Genomic DNA, 27,274 nt, shown 5'->3' with positions numbered 1-27,274 from the left:
GTAAGTTTCGCACCATGTTTTCTAAATTGATTACTCGAGTGCGAAGCTCGTTGACTTCTTCCATTATTCCGGGATGATCGTCGGTCGAAACTAGCGGATGAATAAGGTTTAGAATTTTAGATAGAATATAATCGTGGTGAGATATTCGGGAAATGAGGGTGAAAATGGTGTTTCGGACTGGTTCGTCGGTAAGTGCTTCAGGTTCATCTCCAAGAGGTAAGTTCGGTTGGTGAAAAGGATCGCCTTCTTCGCGTCTCCATTGATTAAGTCAACTACGAACCCATCAGATGAATTGGGGATGGCTGATTGATTGATTCATTCTGGTGACACCGCTTTCAGATCTTAGGTGAATATCCATGTCGGAATAGCTATCGAAATCTGAGGGACTCGAACTGGTTGAGGGATTCATCTCGTACAATCAGATGAAGGATTTTCGCTAGGAAATAGATTATAGGATGTAGATTAGTACCCTGTAATACATCATTTACATATGCATATATAATACTAAAATCCCATAAGTTACGAAGGAATCTACGGAAGCTGTCAGGAAAAGGTAACAATAACAGATACGCTAAGATATGAATTTTGTCTATACACTATTCATGCAGTCAATGCAGTAAAATGTGTCTAGACTAAGAATGATAAGAAAATAATTTTCGACACTAAATGATAAGCAAAACTTTTGACATGCAGACACGGTCGAAGTCCAGACCCACTAATGCATCTAAACAACTATCAGTTAGACACACTAATGCAAGACCTGGTTCGCTAAGACCACCGCTCTGATACCAACTGAAACGACCCGTCCTAATCCATCTGGACGAAGTCATCAACATTTGGTCCCATTGCGATGATCGGCTCCAAGTAATGTCCTTAAAATGAGCAAATGCACAGCGGAAGAATTAATTCGTACCTGAGAATAAACATGCTTAAAAGTGTCAACCAAAAGGTTGGTGAGTTCATAGGTTTATCGTATCAATTATTTCAATATATTAATAGACCACAAGATTTCATAATCATAAACATAATACACTTGCAAGTGTATGTAAAGCATTCTAAGTGGTTGAGCACTTGGTAACCATACTTAACATTTAATCACGTCGCATATTCCCTTTATTATGAAATCTCACTACACCGTACCAAGTGTAGTCACCGAAACGAAGTACTGTGCAACCGTTGAATACTGGTCGTCCAGTCTGGTTGGGGTTGTCAGGCCCGATAAATCTATCAACAGGATTCGCGTTTACAATACCACATGTAAATAGTAGTTACCAAGCTACAGGGAAGTATGCCAGTGGTACAACTCAACGTAGAATATATTTTTAAGTACTTGTGTCTATTTCGTAAACATTTATAAAAGCAGCGCATGTATTCTCAGCCCAAAAATATATATTGCAAAAGCAATTAAAAAGGGAGCAAATGAAACTCACCTGACAACTTCAGAAATAAATCACAGAGATAAAACCGAATATCGGAATGCAAGTAACCGTAGATCTCAACCTAGAGAACATATGTTGGTCAATAAGTATCTAATAAGCTTGGTCAGTCTATAGGGTAAGTATAGTCCTATTGCTCAAGTCCGACTCATAAATTTAGCAAAAGTCAACAAAAGTCAACGCAAGTCAAAGTAAGTCAAATGTAAGTCAAACGCAAGTCAAACACAGTCAACATGGTTAACACAAGTCAAAATCTCATAATATTACTCAACTTGGTCAAATAGTCAAACATAGGTCAAACAACACGTTTTAGTTCATAAATGGTCAATTACACAATCATAGTTTATTGTCATGCATAACGTTCATGTACATGTAGCAAACTTCGCATAATATCTCATAGCACAAAATTCACGGTAACATGGAAAACTCCAGATCACAAATAGACTCAAAATAGATTCTAAAAAGTCCGGCTAGGGTCTCATACTATGTCTACCAGTCTGGAATCAGAAGGGGTACATTTATCATTTACTAAATCAGTTTCTGACCGCGCACTGATATGGTAATGGCTATAACCGGAGCTAGGGACATGGAATTAATACAAGATCAGTGGCAGTGGTTCAAGGACAAGTCAAAATATAACATATCCAAAAATAAGTAACTTTGGTTTAGCCAATTGGTACAGTTTATTCAATAAAGTTGGATGTCCTGTTTCAGTTCATTTCAGAAATTACTAAAACTATGGCCCTAGTGTGCACAATGCATAAGTTTACAGAGGTTGCAATAAACTAAACATATATCACATATCATGTAAAGATTCATATTCCAGAATCATTCATGTTAATTCACAAAACACAAACCACGGAGTACAAATCAGAGAACAAGTGGAAGATTCGATCCTAGTTTAGCTAGTCACTTTCGCATGCAATTAGCCGAAGATATAGGTACAATTAGACCATGATATCTACACGAAAAGTGAATTACTTTTTGTGTATATTTCAGATATGAAAATATATCATCTCATAAGTGAATACATTTTAGCATACAAGTCCGTTTTCATGCATGTGCTGGAAAAATCTACATTTTCATTCGATTAGGCATAACACGAGTTTTACTCAAGCAAATGACATGATATCCTAGTTTAACCTGAGTGTTTTTGAATTTTATATATAATGGTAATCAGCACATAAGCCAATTCGTGACCCATCAATACCAGTTTTCTGATCAAGCATAAAAACACAACGATAATTCAAACGGTCATAACATAAGCATACGGAAATGAAATCAAGCGAATCCAAAGCCTAAAATCAATAGTTTTTCATGAGGATTATGAATATCACATAATATCATGCAATTTAAAAATTCAAATTTCTGTTACCATCAAATACAAATTCGTGATTTATCAAAAAGTCATCAAACGATCAAATTAACGAATACTATCATGCATACATACAAGGACTTGAGCACTAGACACTATATCTACCCTAAAATGTAAAAAAACATAAAAACCCAAAAATTAGAGTTTTTGAAACTTACTCTAATCAAGAAATTGTTGGTATATATGTGTAGAGGTCTTCGAGAGGAGTCCGAATATGTAAACGATTTTATGATCAAGTGATTATTGAAGGTGTTCTTGAGTGATTCTTTCTATGGTGTTTATGTATTGTTTTTGAAGCTAGATTATGATGGGTTTTTACTGAGATGAGGAGGTTGAGAAGAGATTTCAAGTGTGTGTGTTTTATAGAGTAAGAAATGAGGATTAGAATTGAAATGGAAATGGTTAAGTGTGTATGTAGTTAGGCGTCATTTTTGATTCCTCATAAAGGGATTCCTAAGTTGAATTTTGAGCTAGAAGTTTAATACTAGAAGTTAAGAAATGTTTAAACATGTTTCCCCATGATTAATAGGTTGAAAATGATGTTTTACTATTGGTATATACAAATAGTAAATATATCTAGAAATTGTATATAGTACATGTCTCATGAGTCATATATAATAACAAAGATGTCATTTTCCATGATAAAAGGTTGAAAATGATGTTTTCCTATTGGTATATTCCAATAGTAAATACATCTAGCAACTGTGTATAATACGGGTATAAATATCGTATGAATACGAGTAGAATTCTTGAGAAAATCGAATGCGAATACGAGTATAGCTATCTTTATTGAGTATAAATATGTTAGTACAAGTATTTAAGTCTTTCAAAAGTGTGTATATTACATATTAATATAATACATATATATTCATTTTAACATAAGGGTTATTACGTCGTTAAGCGTTACTTATATATAATGTTTCGAAACCCTTAAGTTAGTAGTCTCATTTTATATATATAACTCATTGTTAATATACTTAATGAGATACTTAATTATCATATATTCAAGTTAGATATAATCCATATATATCCATATATATACATAAGTATATAATTAATACAAGTTATGACGTTCGTGAATCGTCGGACAAATGGATGGTCAACTGTTTGTATAAAACTCATTTTTAAAAGTTTTAAAACTTGTCAAAATTCATTGCTTATCATGACGAAATCATATAGAGAATTGGTTTAAAATAAGTTAAAATTTTCCGGGTCGTCACAGTTACCATATACTGTATTATTATTATTTGAATACTGGATTTTGACTTGAGTCAAAATTTTTGTTCAGAACATCAATGGCCAACGGAAGATCAACGCCCACAGCAGCACAGATCAAAAAAATGATCACTGAACGAGTAGCTTCAGCTTTAGCGGAAATGAACCCCCAAGCCCCAGCAGTTAACCAGCCCATTCGTAATGGGTGTACGTATAAGGAATTCTAAAGCTGCAAGCCCCACAACTTTAGTGGTACTGAGGGGCCAGTTGGTCTCACTAGGTGGTTTGAGAAATTAGAATCAGTGTTCCGTGTAAGCAACTGCTCAGAGACGAACAAAACTAAGTATGCCTCATGTACACTGTCTGACGGCGCCCTAACCTGGTGGAACACACTTGCTCAAGCCAAGGGTATTGACGAGGCGTATGCTACCCCATGGGAGGAATTCAAAGGGGCCATGATTGAAGAGTATTGCCCTAGGACGGAGATCCAGAAAATGGAGACCGAGTTTTGGCAGTTGAAGGTTGTGGGAAACGATCTTGATGGTTACAACCGTAGGTATCTGGAATTAGCCCTGATGTGTCCTACTATGGTTACCCCGGAGTTTAAGCGTATGGAAAGGTATTTGTGGGGACTTCCTAAGTCCATTAAGGGAAATGTCACCTCGTCTAAGCCACCTAATGTCCCGGAAGCAATGCGCATGGTGCACACCTTAATGAACCAAATTATCATCGATGAACCGGAAAAGGCAAAATCCGAATCAGGGGTTAGCAATGAGAAGCGCAAGTGGGACAACAACAAGGGGAGAGCCTATGATCAAACCCCCGCTAAGAGGCACAACGATGGGAGGAACCCTAATCCGAACACCAACTTGAACCCCAACTACAAGGGTAGTCTGCCACAGTGCAAGAGGTGCTACAAGCACCATACCGGGTACTGTAATGTTGTCTGTGAAAAGTGCAAAAGGACCGGGCCTATTGGCAAGGACTGCAAGATCACCACTATGACTGGGAAGACGAACCCCACTGGACCGAGAAAGTGCTATGAATGCGGACAGACGGGCCACTTCAAAAATGAGTGTCCCAACAAGCGAAAGGATGGCGGACCACCGCGTGGCAGAGCTTTCAATGTAAATGTAAAGGATACCCGTGAGAACGCCGACTTGGTCACAGGTATATTCACTATCAACAATCTATTAGCTTCTGTCCTATTTGATACTGGTGCAGATAGAAGTTATGTATGTAGAAACTTTTGCTCTAAGATAAATTGGTCGTTAGTTCCTTTAAAGGAGAGTATCCTTGTAGAGGTAGCCAATGGAAAACTTGAGAAAGTTGACCAAGTTAACCGAGGAGCTATTATCAACATAGCTGGTGTAGATTTCAATATTGACTTGATACCCATTAAGTTGGGAAGCTTTGATGTTATTGTCGGTATGGACTGGTTGACCAAGATAAGGGCTGACATTATCTGTGGAGATAAAGCTCTTCGTATACCACACGGGGACGGTGAGCCACTGATTATTTACGGAGAGAGATGTAGCTCGAAACTGAATCTCATTAGTTGCATGAAAGCACAAAAGATCATGAACAAAGGACGTCTTGCTGTTTTGGCACATGTGAAAACGTTTGAATCTGAGGTGAAGAGTGTGGATGACGTACGAATTGTGAACGAATTTTCCGATGTCTTTCCAGAGGAATTTCCTGGATTACCGCCACCGCGAGCAGTGGAGTTTCAGATCGATTTAGTGCCAGGAGCTGCACCTGTAGCTCGCGCACCTTATCGACTCGCACATTCCGAAATGCAAGAGTTGTAGAGCCAACTACAAGAACTGTTAGACCGTGGATTTATCCAACCAAGTTTCTAGCCTTGGGGCGCACCTGTTTTATTTGTGAAGAAGAAGGACGGATCATTCCGCATGTGTATCGACTACCGTGAACTCAACAAATTGATGATCAAGAATCGATATCCTCTTCCCCGAATTGACGATCTTTTTGATCAACAACAAGGATCAAGCGTTTACTCTAAGATCGATTTACGATCCAGTTATCACCAGTTGAGGGTGAAAGAGAGCGACGTGATGAAGACTGCATTCAGAACTCATTATGGTCATATGAGTTTCTCGTGATGCCATTTGGTTTAACCAACGCACCTGCCGTGTTTATGGATCTCATGAATCATGTATGCAAGCCATACCTGGATAAGTTCGTTATCGTCTTCATAGATGATATCCTCATCTACTCCAAAAGCGAAGAAGAACATGAACAACATCTTCATCTAGTGTTGGAACTCTTGAGACAAGAGAAACTTTATGAAAAATTCTCCAAGTATGAGTTTTGGTTGAAGGAAGTCCAATTTCTGGGTTACGTTATGAGTGATCAAGGTATCAAAGTCGATCCCGCAAAGATCAAAGCTATCAGCAAGTGGGAAATCCCCACTACTCCGACTCATATCCGCCAATTTTTAGGCCTCGCCGGATACTACCGAAGATTTTTGAAGGTTTCTCTTTGATTGTACGTCCTTTGACCGCGCTGACTCACAAAGGGAAGAAGTTCATTTGGGAACCCGAACAAAAATTAGCATTTCAAACCTTGAAAAAGAAGTTAACCACCGCACCTAGCTTATCACTTCCTGAAGGCAGTGACGATTTCGTCGTTTATTGCGATGCTTCGAAAAGTGGTTTTGGTTGTGTACTGATGCAACGCACAAAGGTTATCACTTACGCCTCCCGACAACTGAAGATTCATGAGTGAAATTACACAACGCACGATCTCCAGCTTGGAGCCGTTGTCTTTGCATTAAAACTGTGGAGACACTATCTTTATGGGACAAAGAGCACTATTTTCACCAATCATAAAAGCCTCCAACACATCTTTGATCAGAAGCAACTGAATATGAGACAACGTCGATGGATCGAGACGCTGAACGACTATGATTGTGAACTTCGTTATCATCCTGGCAAGGCCAATGTTGTAGCTGACGCTTTAAGCCGAAAGGAGAGGATGGCACCTCTTCGTGTTTGGGCTCTGAACATCACCATTCATTCGAACCTCAATAGCCAGATCTGAACAGCCCAATATGAGGCACTCAAGAAGGAGAATATATCTCATGAATACTTGAACATTCTCGTCTCTCGATTCGAAGTTAAGGAGACTAGACACCGATGCTATGCCGGAAGAATTTGGGTAGCCCGTTATGGAGATCTATGGAACCTTATATTAGATGAAGCCCACAAGTCGAGATATTCGATTCATCCAGGAGCCTGTAAAATGTACCACGATCTCAAGGAACAGTACCGGTGGCCTAATCTTAAGAAGGACGCTGCAACTTATGTTGGTAAGTGTTTGACTTGCTCGAAAGTTAAGGCCGAACATCAGAGACCCTCTGGATTACTTCAACAACCGGAAATCCCGCAATGGAAGTGGGAAAGGATAACAATGGATTTCATTACGAAGTTACCAAAGACGGTGGGCGGATACGATACCATATGGGTTATCGTTGATCGTCTTACCAAATCTGCACACTTTTTAGCCATGAAGGAAATGGATACGATGGAAAGACTCACTCAACTATACATAAAATAGGTTGTATCTCGTCATGGTGTGCCCTTATCAATCATCTCAGATCGCGTTCCCCGTTTTGCTTCCAGATTTTGGCGTTCTTTGCAAAAAAGCCTTGGGAACTCGTCTCGACATGAGTACTGCGTATCACCCACAGACTGACGGACAAAACGAACGCACGATTCAGACTTTGGAGGACATGTTGCATGCATGTGTTACTGATTTTGGAAAGGATTGGGAAAGGCATTTGCCGCTAGCCGAATTCTCTTACAACAATAGTTATCATTCGAGTATTAATGCCGCACCTTTTGAAGCGTTGTATGGCCGCAAATGCCGATCTCCTATTTGTTGGGCCGAAGTAGGCGAAACGCAAATCACCGGACCCGAGATAGTCCATGAAACAACTGAGAAGATTGTCCAGATTCAAGCGAGACTCAAGACGGCCCGTGATCGCCAAAAGAGTTATGCCGACCTTAAACGAAAAGACTTCGAATTCAACGTGGGTGACCATGTAATGATGAAGGTCGCACCATGGAAAGGTGTGATCCATTTTGGAAAACGTGGGAAGCTCAACCCGCGATACATTGGTCCTTTTGAAATCTTGGAGCGTGTTGGACCCGTTGCTTACCGTCTGTACCTTCCGACTCAATTGAGCTCAGTTCATCCTACCTTTCATGTATCGAATTTTAAGAAGTGTCTTGCTGAACCGGAACATGTCATACCATTGGAGGAACTTATGATTGAGTACAAACTCCACTTCGTGGAAGAACCTGTTGAAATTATGGACCGTGAGGTCAAAACTTTAAAACACAACATGATTCCCATCGTCCGAGTACGATGGAATGCCAAACGAGGACCTGAGTTTACCTGGGAATGAGAGGATCAAATGATGCAAAAGTATCCTCACCTTTTCCCGACTCCTCCATCTACCTCAGCTTAAAATTTCGGGACAAAATTTTCTTTAACAGGTGGGTAATGTAACGACCCTAGATTTTCCAACGTTTAATTATTAATAATTTATTATTAATGCTTGTGTTTTAATAAACGTGTTCTTATATGTGTTACTTATTACAGTATTTAACTTTTCATGGCTCGATTTATCTTTGTGACACACGTACTTTACACGAATAATATTTTCAAATATTATTTACATTCATGATTAATTAATATTGATAATTTTTAATTAACTAATGTTACCAGTTAATTACTTGGGCTTTGTTTAATTATTTGTTACATACATACATACTTGGGCTTTATTAATGTACATGGACTTGGAAGCCCACCCTACTTCTCTTAATGGATTAATTAAGAGCCCACTTTATGCTAGTAAGATCTTAATGATAAACAAGATTAATTAGTGACATGAGGAATCTAGTTACATGCATACTTACACCATTTTACCATACCACTTTGCTTTAATACCATTTCAAGCTAACACCATCTCCCCATGTTAGAAAGTTGAAGTTTGACCTTGCCCCATTTGGCCCTTTGGCCGTCGGCTTTTGTGGAGAGGGGAGAGGGTTCCATTTTCAAATTTTGATTACTTATTTACAAGTATTACTTCCTCATTTCTTCACACACACATACTTACACTTTCTCAACTTTTTCTCTCATTCTTCTCTCAAAACATTGTAAGTATTAAGCTATATGTTCTTTTTTTTTTCTTCCTAAAAACCGAATCCCATATCATCATCATTTTATTTGATTTTTTTTCTAACTTGTATCTTCATGTAATCTTGGTTACTTTCATCTTTATTTGATGAAGAACCAAGAACAAGGATCTAAGTTCTATAACTTATGGTTCTACACTTAAAATGTCAAAAGATTTAAAGTTCATGAGTTTTAAAATCATACTTGTGTTCATGTTTGCAAACTTAAGGTTTACTTTCTTAAAGATCAAAGTCTTGGCTTGAATCTTTCTAAGTATGAACAACCATGAACTTATTACTTGTAGATTTAATTTATTTCTTCATTTCATTTATTTAAAGTTGTAATGTTGTTAATTTGGTCAAGTATTACTAGTTAATCTTGATCTCATATTTTTTGAAACTAAAAGTTAACTTTATAAGTTCAAGAACATGGAAGTATAACTTTTTAGTTATAACTTCATATACTTATGTTGGATCTAAGTTTATATAACTTATGGTCTTCTAATTTTTTTTTAAATAAGAGCTTACAAGCTTGCATACATTTTACAAGTTGAAAATCTAAGTTTCATAACTTATGGTTTCATTAAAGTGAAGATCCAAGTTCTATAACTTAGGATCTAACTTTAGAACACTAGATCTAGACTTTCAAGTCTAGGATCTTTAAGATCTAGCTAAGATCTAAGTTCTACAACTTATGATCTTGATTATTTAGTTTACTTTCAAGTTTGTAGCTTAATATTACTTTTATAACTCATGTATGTGTCGGATCTAAGATCTTGATGTAACTTTGGTTCATCAAACTACTTACAACACTTAAATGAGTTGTGCTACTTATCTTAGACTTACACTAGTGTTATTATGGTTAAACCTTGGTTAAGATGACGCAAACACATCAACGAGTTGTACACTTGAAGCTATACGCATCAAGGATGAGAACCGTGATGAGCATCAAGCACCATGAACCCACCGGAACACCCTTACTTACTGTTTCTGGAACAGATCAGACTACCTGGGCTACTGAAAAGTTGATTTTTAGTTAGTTCGGTTCGAGTAGATGATTTTCTGTTTAGACCTCGTCTAAATCCGAGTTACGGTTTAGGATCTATGGCCTCCCGAAAGTCACTACACCCTATTAACGTTGTGCTGAAATTTCTGACCTACTCGCACTTAAACCATCACCACGGTCAAACGAAGATGATTTTGGTTCTGGAAATTGGTAAGCCTCTAGGGGACTCATATACGGATCCATGTCCACTTTTCTCACCTCATTTCAGTTTTTTTAGAGGTCGTGGCGACTGAACGAAGTCAGCCCTTGTTTCAAACCCTAGTCTTAACTTAAAACTTACTTTACACTTTTTGTTTAATGATGAATGATGATGTAACTTAAGACCTAATTTACATACTTTTAAACCTTTGGGAACGATTTACTGACTTATTAACTTTTGACTTAGGTTGAGGACCTTCCGGACCAACCACTTGCTTACTATTCCCACGTATCGACTTTTACTAATTTCCACTGTGAGTTATAGCATTCCTTTTTACTTTAACTATTTTGGGAACTGAGAATACATGCGCATTTTACGTTTTACATAATAGGCACGAGTACTTAAACTTTATATATGTGTGGGTTATACAACTGCATAAACTTTCCCCTTAGCTCGGTAACGTTTAGTCATTAGTCTTTGAACCGGTGAACGCGAATCTTAGATATGGATCCATAGGGTTTGACATCCCCACTCGGGCTAGTAGCGCTAGCATTTAACGGGTGTTTAATACTTCATAAACTTACGCACTCGCCAAGTGTACTTTTAGGGGGTGTTATTTACGTTAAGTTAGTTACCAAGTGCCCACGGTTGAACATATATTTTTCATACTGTTTTGAAACGCTGTTTGAAGCACTGAAATCTCGTGGCCTACCTTACATTACTGTTATACTTAAACTATATCTCACCAACCTTTGTGTTGATGTTTTTAAGCATGTTTTTCTCAGGTGCTTAAGGTTTGCTTGCTTCCGCTGTACTAGTCATGCTTTGTAGACACCCGCTGCGCTTATTAGAGATGTCACCGCATGAAACGTTTATTTTGCATTCAAACTATATTACTTTTGAAACGATGTATTTGTAACGACCTATGGTTCACGTACTATTATTGCTTGCTATTCGTAGAAGCATACTTTTGGTTGTTAAACATTTGACGTTGGTTAAAACATCACTTCATTTTATGAATGCAACTTATTTTGAAACAGCATATAGTATTTGACCTTGTAATGATCTTGTTGTTGATTATTCATACACGATGGTTTTGTACGGGGCATCACAATTATCATTATTATTATTATTATTTAATAATCAATATTATTATTATTATTTTTATTATTATGATTATTATAATTATTATTATTATTAATAAAATAATTAATATTTTTATCAAAACTATCAGTTTATTATTTTATCGTCATTGTTATTATTAAAAGCATCATTAATATTAAAACTATCATTTTTATTAAATGTATCATTTTGTATAGAAATATCGTTGTTATTATAAAATATCATTATTATTATCATTTTAATATTATTATTAAAAATTATCATTTCGAATAGAATTATCATTTTCATATATAACATTATTATTTATTGTTATTATCATTAACATGAATATAATATTTGTACCAGAAATATAATTATTATTATTATAACATTTGTATTATTACAAAAGATTATTATTTATTATCAAGATTATTATTATTATTAGTAAATATAAATATTGTTATTATTATTATTATTAAAAATAATTAATATTATTATTATAAATACAACTTTACTTATTATTATTATCAATATTATTTTATCAAATGAATATATGATACAAAGATATTTTTTACCATACGTAATATAATTACGTTAATAATACATGCCACTATTTTTTATGATATTAAGTGAACTTTATAAACTTTATTACGTAAGATATATATAAGTATATTGTTATCATAAATAAATTTTAATATAAATTTTATTTATTAATAAATGACTTGTATTATTTACATTAATAAAATCTGATAAATATATTTAAATATATTTAATGACTATATTTAAATTATATATTAAACATGTATAGATTTAGGAAATCATTTTGGGTCAAGATGACTTTTGTTGACGTTTGCATGATAATCTCGAGCATTAGGAATGTGATACACTATGACCTGACCTAATTTGCTAGATAGATATTGACCAACATATAAATATATATATAATTAATATAGGTTCGGGAATTCAAGGCCAACCTTGCACTTGTTCAATGACGTCATATGTAGTTTTACTACGAAATACAGTATAGTGAGTTTCATTTGCTCCCTTTTTAAATGCTTTTGCAATATATATTTTTGAGACTGAGAATACATGCGCTGTTTTATAAATGTTTTACGAAATAGACACAAGTAATCGAAACTACATTCTATGGTTGGATTATCGAAATCGAATATGCCCCTTTTTATCTTGGTAGCCTAAGAATTAGGGAAATGACCCCTAATTGACGCGAATCCTAAAGATAGATCTATGGACCTTGACAAGTCCCATTTGGGTTACGAATGCTTTAGTACTTCGATTATCATATCCGATGAGAGTCCCAGAATGATGGAGATATTCTATATGCATCCTATTAGTTCGGTTATCAAGCGTTCACCATATGAATGATTTTTATCTCTATGCAGTTTGCGAAATGCCTGATATGAGATGTATATTTATGAGAAATGAAAATGAAAATCTTGTGGTCTATTAAAATTATGGAAATGATCGATTATGATAAACTAATGAACTCACCAACCTTTTGGTTGACACTTGAAAGCATGTTTATTCTCAGGTTTGAAAGAAATCTTCCGCTGTGCATTTGCTCATTTTAAAGATATTACTTGGAGTCATTCATGACATATTTCAAAAGACGTTTCATTCGAGTCGTTGAGTTCAACAAGGTTATTATTAAGTAAATGACAGATTAGGTCATTTATAGTTTGGATATTACGAAATGGTATGCATGCCTGTCAATTTTCGTTGTAAAGAAAGTTGTCTTTTAAAAACGAATGCAATGTTTGTTAAATGTATTATATAGAGGCCAAATACCTCGCAATGTAATCATATGTTATTGTATTCGTCCTTATGGATTGGGACGGGTCGTCTCATGTGGTATCAGAGCGGTGGTCTTAGCGAACCAGGTCTTGCATTAGTGTGTCTAACTGATAGTTGTTAAGATGAATTAGTGAGTCTGGACTTTGACCGTGTCTGCATGTCAAAAGTTTTGCTTATCATTTTTTTTCCAGAAATTACCTGCTTATCATCTTAAGTCTAGACGCATCTTACTGCATTTATTGCATAGATAGTGTATAGACAAAAGTCATATCTTAGTGTATCTGCTAATTCATATCTTAGCATATCTGTTACTGTGAACTTGCCTGACATCTTCCAAAGATTCCTCCGTAATTTATGGGATTTTGGTATTATATATACTTATGTAAATTATGTATTGAAGAATACCCAATATAAGTCCTATAATCTATTTCATACCAAAAAAAAATTCTTTCCCTGATCATACGAGATGGATCTCTCAACCAGTTCGAACTCCTCGGATTCCGACAGCTATTCCGATATGGATTTCTACTTGAGCTCCGAAACAGCGTAACCGGAATGGATAAACCAATCAGCAATCATCTATTCTGGATGAATTAGGGATGCGTTCGCAGCCTACTCAATCATTGGAGACAAGAAGAAGGTGATCCCTTCCATCCGCCACATTGCCCTCTTGGCGATGAACTTGAAGCACTTACCTGCGAGCCTGTTCGAGACAACATTTTTTCACTCATTGCTAGAGTATCTTGCCACGATTATATACTATCCTATATTCTAAATCTTATTTATCCGATCGTCCGAACCACCGACCATCCCGGTATAATAGCAGAAGTCAACAAGCTTCGCGCTCGCGTGACGACTTTGGAGAATATGGTGCAAAGGTTACAAACACCAGCAGCAACACCAGCAGCATAACCAGTACCACCATCATCAACACCAACAGTATCATTACCACCACCAACAACCATATCCGCATCACACGCTTCAACATCACAATCTGTACCTATGATATCAACATCATACGCACTATAGATACCACAGAGTACCAACAACAACAAACGATGAAGTATATATTCATAACTTCATCGGAGAAATATTCTACGGCGATTATGTAATCTCAAAAATCTTAGAGATTATTTATTCCAACCATGAATCAGATGAATGGATGGATGTAGATGACATAGAGAAGAATAGAAACCCAGACAAGAATGGTGCGCGATTTACAAGTTAAAACTACTATACAAGCGCCACCAGAAGTACCACGGGCATTCATCATCAGTAGTACCAACACCCTCAACACCTATAACACCACAAACTTTACTAGCTTCATAATCACCAACGATATCAGCACCACCATCACCAATGATTACATGGTAATATCGAGTTATGAAGTATTAACTCATTCTTTCTGAAAAATTTATATATATATTTTATATATATATATATATATATATATATATATTATATATATATATATATATATATATATATATATATATATATATATATATATATGAATTTGAAACTATAATAAATCTTCTCGTACTAAGCAATTAAGTATGAATTAAAAATGGATAGATACTACTCAGTTAATTCATATTACCAATATGCTATGATGTACATCCTTCGTTAACGACTTAACCATCGTTAACTACAATCTCTATTCTAAACTCAATGAATTCCAATTCATAATAAATCAAGTGTATTAATCAATTACATGTTTGATTTTACACTTTCATCTTCAATATGCTCGAAACTTTTTAGAAAACATCATTTGTGCTCTGAGAAGTTCACAAAAATTCCACAAACATCCTTCTCCGAGGAATATCAATAAGAATAAATAAGGAAGTACGATTCCATTAGTGAAATACTCTGCGAATATTATGTAATCTCTAATGTTTTAGAGATTATTCATTTCTAATTCAAGCCGAAAATCAAATGAGCTTGATATGATATTAACTCATTACATCTGTATTACATCTTATGAAAATATACATATATTTTCATAAAGACTGTAATGAAAATTCTCTTGTACAAAATATTACTTGTGAAATTTTTTAACGGGTAGGTAATACCCAAGAGATATATAAATTCACAATTAATATGTTATATTCTTTGATTCTGATTCAGCAAATTATCAACTATACTCACTACTTACACAATGATATACATTCGTTCATAGAAATCAAAACAACTATTCTCATCCAAATTCAAATTCATATTCTGATTTTGACAGGTCAGAATCCAAGTCAAGATTTAACATGAGATATCACTCTTAAGTCCTTACGTCTTTCAAAGTTATACTTTGACTTCAAAAATGTGCTAGAACATCACTTCTATTCATAAAACCCAGAAAAATATTCATGTCGTTTAAAATTCTAGAACATCATATGAAGATCGACGATTACAATCTGTGTTCAAACCCTTTGAAATTCCTGAAGACACTCGAGATGATGATCCAACCACATGTTACCCACCGTCATGCACCTGAAAAACTCTCGAAACCAAAGTCATAGTTTAACATGTATCCGTGTCAGATCCTTTGGCATTTAGTACCAAAAACAACTTTTCAATCTCTTTTCAAAATAGACAATTTTGTCACAGCTCCAACAAAACATCTTCATTTGTTCATACGAATAAGCCTTATTATAACGATTACCCCTTCATCATTGTTACCGGAGAACCTTTCATATCTCGCCACATTAGCCGTAAACTTATCAAGAACTTCATTAACCTTCGACTTAAGCCTCTCCGAAAAGTCACTATACTTATTCATTGAAACCCCATCATGTACTCACCTACATCCTGTAACAATAATTTCCATACCAACTACCGAGAATCATTAATCATTATTCTCGAATTTTGCAAGATTCTACGCCAACAGTTATATATATACATATAACTTCTATCTCCTAGACTTATATACTTCGAATGTGAAGTTTCTGAAAAACATCCCAAACTATGAACTAGTTCTCCGAAATTGAAAAAATACTGATGAAGCAGCAAAAACTATAAACGACCTTAACAGTCAAAAGTTTGATGATAAATAATAGTATGATTGTAATGCTGAGAAAAAGAGAAGGTTTAGAACTGGAAAACGGATTGAACCGACCATGAAGGAGACTGTGGAAAAATTACAAAGAAGAAATCTACCTTCAAAGAATCCAAATGATTCAGTGTCTGCTAAAATCGTTAGCAAACACCTTACTCCTTATTCTAAACCTTTACAGACAAATCTTCATCATCACTCATCGATGTTAGAAATTCTAAGATATCATCATATCTTTCATTATAAATATCCTCGATATCTTTGAAGATATTTTCACAACTATTCTTATTTGAAATCATTTATCTCTTCGCAATATCTGCGTTACAACATAAAAGAAACTGTGTTAGTTTCTAAATTCTGAAAAATTCGAATTTAAAATATGAATGTTTTTGAAGTAATGTTGGAAATTGAAGCATGAGTTAGTATAATATAATGACAATTGATCAACGTGATTATATTACAGTAAGTCATGCTGAGTTTCTAATGAAACATGATGATTCACAGAACATACCGTCATCATGTGCCATTTTACACGACTCTTACATTCTACCTAATCTCCAAACATATCAAGAATATATCTTCTTGATAGTTATATTTTTTCCTGGATATTCTGGTAATTTGACAAATCAAGATCGTGCCATTTCGATTTCCTTCTTAGAACATTAACTATGTTCATCCAAAACTTCATACCTACGAATTCTGGACCATTATCCGCTTGACTTAAGGTCAGGAAGAGAAAATGAAAGCATGAAGCTCCGAAATATAATGGAGAATATAAAGCCCGATAACAACCCCGAAATTACAAACCATGTATATCAATGCGTATAGCAATATAAAGACACGGGAGAATGAAAAACACAATAACCCCAAGGTAATGGTAGAAGAAAATAACTTCCTCCAGCGGTAGATGAAAAAGAAGAATGACATATATGAAAGTTAGGAGTATATCAAGAATCAGAACTGGATGGAGCATATTAACGAATGCTTAAAAGTATGAATTGAGGAGAAAGAATAGAAGATGTGAGATATGGAAATAAGGAAACGAATAGGGTGGATTTATAGTGAAATATCCGACAGAGCAATCGAAAGAGATTATTGCATTTAATCAAAGAAGATCCTGATTTCCTTAATCGTCGAAGAATCAAATCTTATTATGAAGATTTTCTTTAAATCCCATGAATTCCGGAAATCAACCGTAACTACGTCATCGGTTAAAATGAATATACATTTATTCTTTTCACTCTCTTGCGATAGTTTGACTTATACTCTTCGCGTAATCAAATTGTTTTATCTATATTACTCAATGATGATAAAACTCTATTTATCAACTCATATTCGTCATGAAAACATTTTTATAGTTAGCCATGACAACCTCGATCAAATTTGAGGACGAAATTTCTTTAACGGGTAGGTACTGTGATGACCCGGAAATTTCCGACCAAATTTAAACTTAATCTTTATATGTTTCTGACACGATAAGCAAAGTCTGTAATGTTGAGTCTTAAAATTTTCGAAATTATATTCATGTAATCAATTACCCTTCGACTGTGCTTAATGATTAACGAACATTTATGTGTATATAGATATGTATATGTAATATATACTTGTTAATTGAAAACGTTAACAAAGTATTAGATATGTAATACTTTACATGAACATATTTGGTTTCGATATAATTTTATTATATTTATCGAGGAGATTAAAAGATATTTACAAAGTCCCTTAAGGAGCATGTTATTGTTACGAGTCTCTACTACGAGGCCCACTTTGATTTGAGAAATCGTTTCTTTTTAACGGTATGCGGAATAAATGGTAATGTGATTTACAAGTAAGAACAAATGTGTCAATTGACGAAGGTTAGACAAAAGTTAGTGGAGAATTGAATTTCATAATACTTGATTGATCTATTTTTCAAACGTGCGAAAACGTTTTTCGATATAATAGAACTTGTTTATTAAAATGTCTTTGTTTAAAAAACGTAAGTTGGAATATTGGTTGTTAGATATATAAATAACTTGCAACGTGTATTTAAAACGTGTTTATGAATATTAAATATATATGATTTAAAATTAGTTAAGTAAACGTTAGTAACACTTGTTTATTTGATTTGATTGATATTAAGATTAGAAAGTTTAAGGAAATTAAAATAAACATTGGCGCATAAAGGAATTATATCAAATTAGGTTTTAAAGCGTTAACGTTATATGATATAATAATTTCGATTATGTAAACGAACTTAAATTATATTTTGAAATATAATTAGTTTTGAAAAGCTAAATATTATATTATTAAATAAATATTTCAAACATATATATTACGATTCTAAATGTAAATGTAAATATATATATATATATATATATATATATATATATATATATATATATATATATATATATATATATATATATATATATATTTTAACTTAGTCATAAAACGTTTTGATTTAAACTAATATTATTAAATATACTTTGATAAATAACGAGACTTTGATTTAAGAACGTAAATGACCAAAACACTCGAATGAATAAGTTACACTTTGTGTGAGATAGTTTTTCATTTATTTAAGTCTATATTTTGATAAAGGTACGAGTCACGAAACGAAAAGTGCTAGTTTTCTAAGCGTACAAAAATGCGTTCGAGAAACCGGAACCGGGACATTAGTCGAGTGACAACTTCCGAGTCATTGGAACTAAAATTACAAATTTACTATGCACATAAATCTAATATAATATATAATTAATTATATAAATTAATTATATTATATATATAATATTATAAAACCTGTAGCTGCCCCAAATAATTGAGGAAGTGAGCTGGTATCCTTCATCATGCGATCGCATGATATTAACAAGGGGACTCCATACGATCGCATGGAGTCAGAAATCTGAAAAGTTCTATAAATCGAATTCGTTCGTTCACTGCCACACACACTTCTATCCATCTATCTCTCTGTAATATATTTATATTTATATTATTATCATTATTAATATTAAGATTATTAATATTAATCTTATTATTATTAGATTTAGTATTAGTAGGAGCGATATTATTACTATTATACATAAAATGCTACGACGAGGTTCTGCTCGTGATATTTCAAAATGAGTTTTATGAATGGGATAGAGCTAAGGAAATTATGGGTTATAGATATGGAGGTTATGGGTATGGTTCGGGAGTTTTGATCGTGAGGCCAATCTACGTTTATTATTATTATTATTATTTAATAATCAATATTATTATTATTATTATTATTATTATTATTATTATTATTATGTTTATTATTATTATTATTATTATTAATATTATTAAAATAATTAATATTTTTATCAAAACTATCAATTTATTATTTTTATCGTCATTATTATTATTAAAAGCATCATTAATATTAAAACTATCATTTTTATTAAAATTATCATTTTGTATAGAAATATCGTTGTTATTATAAAATATCATTATTATTATTATCATTTTAGTATTATTATTAAAAATTATCATTTCGAATAGAATTATCATTTTCAAATAAAACATTATTATTTATTGTTATTATCATTAACATGAATATAATATTTTTATCAGAAATATTATTATTATTATAACATTTGTATTATAACAAAAGATTATTATTTATTATCAAGATTATTATTATCATTAGTAAATATAAATATTGTTATTATTATTATTAAAAATAATTAATATTATTATTATAAATACAACTTTACGTATTATTATTATCAATATTATTTATCAAATGAATATGTGATACAAAGGTATTTTTTACCATACGTAATATAATTACATTAATAATACATGCCACTATCTTTTTATGATATTAAGTGAACTTTATAAACTTTATTACGTAAGATATACATATAAGTATATTGTTATCATAAATAAATTTTAATATAAATTTTATTTATTAATAAATGACTTGTATTATTTACATTAATAAAATCTAATAAATATATTTAAATATTTTTAATGACTATATTTAAATTATATATTAAACATGTATAGATTTGGGAAATCATTTTGGGTCAAGATGACTTTTGTTGACGTTTGCATGATAATCTCGAGCATTAGAATTGTGATACACTATGACCTGACCTAATTTGCTAGACAGATATTGACCAACATATAAATATATATAATTAATATAGGTTCATGAATCCGATGCCAACTTTGCACTTGTTCAATGACGTCATATGTATTTTTACTACGAAATAAAGTATAGTGAGTTTCATTTGCTCCTTTTTAAATACTTTTGCAATATATATTTTTGGGACTGAGAATACATGCATTGTTTTATAAATGTTTTACGAAATAGACACAAGTAATCAAAACTACATTCTATGGTTGGATTATCGAAATCGAATATGCTCCTTTTTAGCTTAGTAGCCTAAGAATTAGGGAAATGGCCCCTAATTGACGCGAATCCTAAAGATAGATCTATGGACCTTGACAAGTCCCATTCGAGTTACGAATGCTTTAGTACTTCGATTATCATATCCGATGAGAGTCCCGGAATGATGGGGATATTCTATATGCATCCTGTTAGTTCGGTTATCAAGCATTCACCATATGAATGATTTTTATCTCTATGCAGTTTGCGAAATGCCTGATATGAGATGTATATTTATGAGAAATGAAAATGAAAATCTTGTGGTCTATTAAAATTATGGAAATGATCGATTATGATAAACTAATGAACTCACCAACCTTTTGGTTAACACTTGAAAGCATGTTTATTCTCAGGTTTGAAAGAAATATTCCGTTGTGCATTTGCTCATTTTAAAGATATTACTTGGAGTCATTCATGACATATTTCAAAAGACGTTGCATTCGAGTCGTTGAGTTCAACAAGGTTATTATTAAGTAAATGATAGATTTGTTCATTTATAGTTTGGATATTACGAAATGGTATGCATGCCTGTCAATTTTCGTTGTAAAGAAAGTTGTCTTTTAAAAAACGAATGCAATGTTTGTAAAATGTATTATATAGAGGTCAAATACCTCGCAATGTAATCATATGTTATTGTATTCATCCTTATGGATTGGGACGGGTCGTCTCACATAGTGATTACGTGGATGAAAGTTAAACTTCATCTGGGATTCAGATGAAGCCGCCGGTTTCACTCCCAAGCCGTCTGCTTGGAGTGAAGGAAGCCGCCAGCTTCGTGCTTCATTCTGTGCAGTTTCTGGTTCTTTTCCAGATCTGTATGGTTGTGATTATGTAATGATATTTAAACTGTTTTGAATCTGTTTTGCTTGATTACACTTGTTTGCCATGCTTAATGATTAAATTGTAGTGACCCGAACTTTTCCATGTTTATATATATTAAATGAAATTGTTATTTACATGATTAAGTGTTTCCAACATGTTAAGCAATCAAACTTGTTATGACTTGATTAATTGAAATAGGTTTCATATAGACAATTGACCACCCAAGTTGACCGGTGATTCACGAACGTTAACACTTGTAAAAACTATATAATGACATACATATGGATATATATATATATATATATATATATATATATATATATATATATATATATATATATATATATATATATATATATATATATATAGTTAACACGATATTATGATAAGTATGTACCTCATTAAGTATTTTAACAATGAGTTATATACATAAAAATGAGACTATTAAGTTAAGAAACTCGAAACGTTATATATAACGATTATCGTTATAACAACGTCTTACTAAATACATATGAATCATACTATGATATTGTTACACTATGTTTAAATATGAATTAATAAGTAAACATATCATTAAGTATATTAACAATGAACTACATATGTAAAAACAAGACTACTAACTTAAGGGTTTCGAAACGAGACATATATGTAACGATTAACGTTGTAACGACATTTAACTGTATATATATATATCATACTAAGATATATTAATATATCATAATATCATTATAATGTAAAAATTTAACATCTCTTTAGATATAATAAACAATGGGTTAACAACATTTAACATGATCGTTAACCTAAAGGTTTCAAAACAACACTTACATGTAACGACTAACGATGACTTAACGACTCAGTTAAAATGTATATACATGTAGTGTTTTAATATGTATTCATACACTTTTGAAAGACTTCAAGACACTTATCAAAGTACTTCTACTTAACAAAAATGCTTACAATTACATCCTCATTCATTTTCATCAATAATTCTACTCGTATGCACTCGTATGCACTCGTATAATACACAACTTCTAAATGTATATACTATTGGTATATACACTTCAATGATCAGCTCTTAGAAGCCCTTGTGAGTCACCTAATACATGTGGAAACCATCCTTTAACATCTAGCAAGAAATATCTAACAAAACAACAAACTAATGGAGCCTATATGGAAGGCCTAAGTTCACGTGAAAATGGAGTACCACAAACACATTCACTTTGTAATTTTCTTGAATCAAACTACTCTCTCTCAAGTGTTCTTCCTTTATTCTAAGTATTCTTCATCATATTCATCTAAATCTAGCTCAATCTAGTTCATAAATTCATACATAAACCAAGTTATAAAACAACTACTCAAGAACACACCAACAACACTTCCAAGTTTGCTAGCTTACTTCCAATCTTGCAAATCCACTTTGAGTGATCATCCAACCTCAAGAAATTTTTCTTATTTATAGCAAGATATCTTTCTAATGCAAGGTAATACTCATATTCAAACTTTGATTCAATTTCTATAACTTTAACAATCTTATTTCGAGTGGAAATCTTACTTGAACTTGTTTTCATGTCATGATTTTGCTTCAAGAACTTTCAAGCCATCCAAGGATCCTTTGAAGCTAGATCTATTTTTTTCATTTCCAGTTGGTTTATCCACAAAACCTGAGGTAGTAATGATGTTCATAACATCATTCGATTCATATATATAAAACTACCTTATTCGAAGGTCTAAGCTTGTAATCACTAGAACATAGTTTAGTTAATCCTTCTAACTTGACTTTTAAAATCAACTAAACACATGTTATATATCTATATGATATGCTAACTTAATGATTTAAAACCGAAAAACACCGTAAAACCGGATATACGTCGTCATAGTAACACCGCAAGCTGTTTTGGGTTAGTTGATTAAAAACTATAATAAACTTTGATTTAAAAGTTGTTCTTCTGGGAAAATAATTTTTCATATAAACATGAAACCATATCCCAAAATCATGGTTAAACTCAAAGTGGAAGTATGTTTTACAAAATGGTCATCTAGACGTCGTTCTTTCGACTGAAATGACTACCTTTACAAAAATGACTTGTAACCTGTATTTCTAACTATAAACTTATACTTTTTCTATTTATATTCATAAGCTTAAGTTCAATATGAAACCATAGCAACTTGAATCACTCAAAATGGATTTAAAACGAAGAAGTTATGGGTAAAACAAGATTGGATAATTTTTCTTGTTGTAGCTACGTGAAAATTGGTAACAAATCTATATTAATCATATCCTAGCTAACTTATATTGTATTATACATGTATTCTAATATATTATGTAATCTTGGGATACCATAGACACTTATGTAAATGTTTTGACATATCATATCGACCCATCTATATATATTATTTGGAACAACCATAGACACTCTATATGCAGTAATGTTTGAGTTAGCTATACAGGGTTGAGGTTGATTCCAAAAATATATATACTTTGAGTTGTAATCTAGCCTGAGACATGTATACACTGGGTCGTGGATTGAGTCAAGATAATATATATCAATTTATTTCTGTACATCTAACTATGGACAACTAGTTGTAGGTTACTAACGAGGACAGCTGACTTAATAAACTTAAAACATTAAAACGTATTAAAAATGTTGTAAATATATTTTGAACATACTTTGATATATATGTACATATTTGTTATAGGTTCGTGAATCGACCAGTGGCCACGTCTTACTTCCCGACGAAGTAAAAATCTGTGAAAGTGAGTTATAGTCCCAATTTTTAAATCTAACATTTTTGGGATGAGATGTGATGACCCGATAATTTCTGACCAAATTTAAACTTAATTCTTATATGATTTTGACACGATAAGCAAAGTCTGTAATGTTGAGTCTCAAAAACTTTGAACTGTTTTGTATATTCATTTGACCTTCGACCATTCTCGACGATTCACGAACAACTATATATAAATATATACATATACATTAATTTGAAAATATTATTTGAAATAATATATGATTTAATTGTTGAAAATAAATATGAAAAATAATATGCGATGTAATAAAAACTATTATTATAAATATATAAATATATATTTATATATATAAATATGTATATAAATATTACTTGTAAATATATAAATTATATTAAATTCAATGGTTTAAAGATATATAATATATTTATTTAATAGTTAAACTTACTATTTAAAACTCTTTATATATAGAAAGAGAATATATTAAAAATAAATGATTTCGAGTCTAATTAATAAACGTCAGTAGCACTCGGTTGACGATTTGTTAGTTTTAATATAGATATTGTACATGTCCATGAAGGATTGAAATAAAAGTTGAACTGTAAATTGATTACGAAGATTTTAGATTTGTAAAAAATATTTTTACCTTTTTAAGATTAAATATTAGCACTCCGTACATATAAATTGGAACATAAAATAAATAATTATTGAACCTTTTTGATCAGGTTTCAAACAGTTAATGGGTGAAATAATTAAATATATTTAATCTAAAAATATGGGATTTTTTCGAATTAAATTATCCGTAACTGTTTAGCAATGGACACACCCCGTGTAAACTGTCGGTATAAAATTCCAAGTAATGTGGCTGCATTACTGTTTGACACTTTGTAAGATTGAATTACTATTCTTAATTGATATCCTATTTTTGTTCCTTCTTCTCATTTTGTTAGAATTTTACAGTGTATATAAATATAGATACATATATTACATATATGAATTCCTAGCACACTATAATTTTCACTCTATCATCTCCTATAACTGTATAACCACCCTTCCTTCTTGCACATTCTTCTCCGTCCACTTTATCACAACCGAAAAATGCTACCACCTCCTCCTTCAGTCGGCAACCATCACCTAAACTATCCTAGACCGTTGTGAACCTTTCTCTCTCTCCTTCTATCTCGCTCATCGTAACCTACTACAACTATATATATATATATATATATATATATATATATATATATATATATATATATATATATATATATATATATATATATATAAATTTTTTTTATATGATAACTGACACTATCAACTCCACCATGATCCGCCACCCTCCTCCACCGGAACATCACCCTACACCACCACTACAACCGGTCACCCTTTCTCACTCATAAAACCACCATACAACCATCGAAACCCACTTATTGTTTATGATGTTGAACGATGATCTAGTTGTGATGTTGATCGAGATGTCAGATGATATTGATGATGAATGTGTTGATGGATCGATGATGACGATGACGGTGTATGGATTCGAACAAATATTAAAGATGATGACTAGTGACGATTTAATGAAGACGATGAAGACAATACGCTTATGTTGGTATTTTGTCATAATGAAGATACGCGAGGATGTCGTGGAATGATGTATGATGTGAAGAGAATGTTTGAAGAAGATAAAGAGTAACAAGTTGCTACTACTACTGTTCCGACAAGATAAAACCATCGCCGCTGCTCACCACGAAATCGCCAATTTATTTTTATTTTAATTTTATATTTTTCTCCTTCGTCGTTGGTTAATTAGCTGCTACTGCAGCTGAAAGAACTTGTTTTCTATTTATGATTACTGTTACAATGACGAGGGAAAGATGATGTGATAGACTTACGAGATAATGAAGTTGGTGATGGTGATTCTTAATGATTGACGATGATAATATGAAATGAAAACGAAGATGATGACGTGATTACTTGATAAAGATGGCAATGCTTGATCACGAATTCAAGATGAAGATGTGATAAAGATGATGATAAATATGATGGTTACGGTTGGATGATGATGAAATGAAACTGAGATGACGAGTTTGTGAAGATGTTAATGATGATGAATAGTTCCGGGTTTTGTTTTGTGAAGGTGAAGGAGAACAAGGAATAGAAATACAAGTTATATAAATATAAACTGTGAGTTTAAAACAGAAATGTAGTTAGCAGAACAATGGTTCAGGGTGTTGTGTTTAAGCTAGAGGTTGTGGGTTCAATCCCTACCTGCATCCTATTTTTTTAATTTTTTTTAAACTACAACAACTTGGGCCGTATATAATAAGACTGTGGCTATCGGATCTATTGGGCTTATGAAATGTCCCATTCTTATTGATTAAAAACGTTCCATATTAATTGATTTCGTTGCCAGGTTTTGACCTCTATATGAGACGTTTTTTTCAAAGACTGCATTCATTTTTAAAACAAACCATAACCTTTATTTCATAAATAAAGGTTTAAAAAGCTTTACGTAGATTATCAAATAATGATAATCTAAAATATCCTGTTTACACACGACCATTACATAATGGTTTACAATACAAATATGTTACATTGAAATCAGTTTCTTGAATGCAGTTTTTACACAATATCATACAAACATGGACTACAAATCTTGTCCTTATTTTAGTATGCAACAGCGGAAGCTCTTAGTATTCACCTGAGAATAAACATGCTTTAAACGTCAACAAAAATGTTGGTGAGTTATAGGTTTAACCTATATATATCAAATCGTAACAATAGACCACAAGATTTCATATTTCAATACACATCCCATACATAGAGATAAAAATCATTCATATGGTGAACACCTGGTAACCGACATTAACACGATGCATATATAAGAATATCCCCATCATTCTGGGACACCCTTCG

The sequence above is a fragment of the Rutidosis leptorrhynchoides genome, chromosome 3 (assembly GCF_046630445.1).
Source record: "Rutidosis leptorrhynchoides isolate AG116_Rl617_1_P2 chromosome 3, CSIRO_AGI_Rlap_v1, whole genome shotgun sequence".
Classification (NCBI taxonomy): domain Eukaryota; kingdom Viridiplantae; phylum Streptophyta; class Magnoliopsida; order Asterales; family Asteraceae; genus Rutidosis; species Rutidosis leptorrhynchoides.
The sequence above is the reverse complement of the archived record's forward strand: the minus strand, read 5'-3'. Positions refer to the sequence as shown.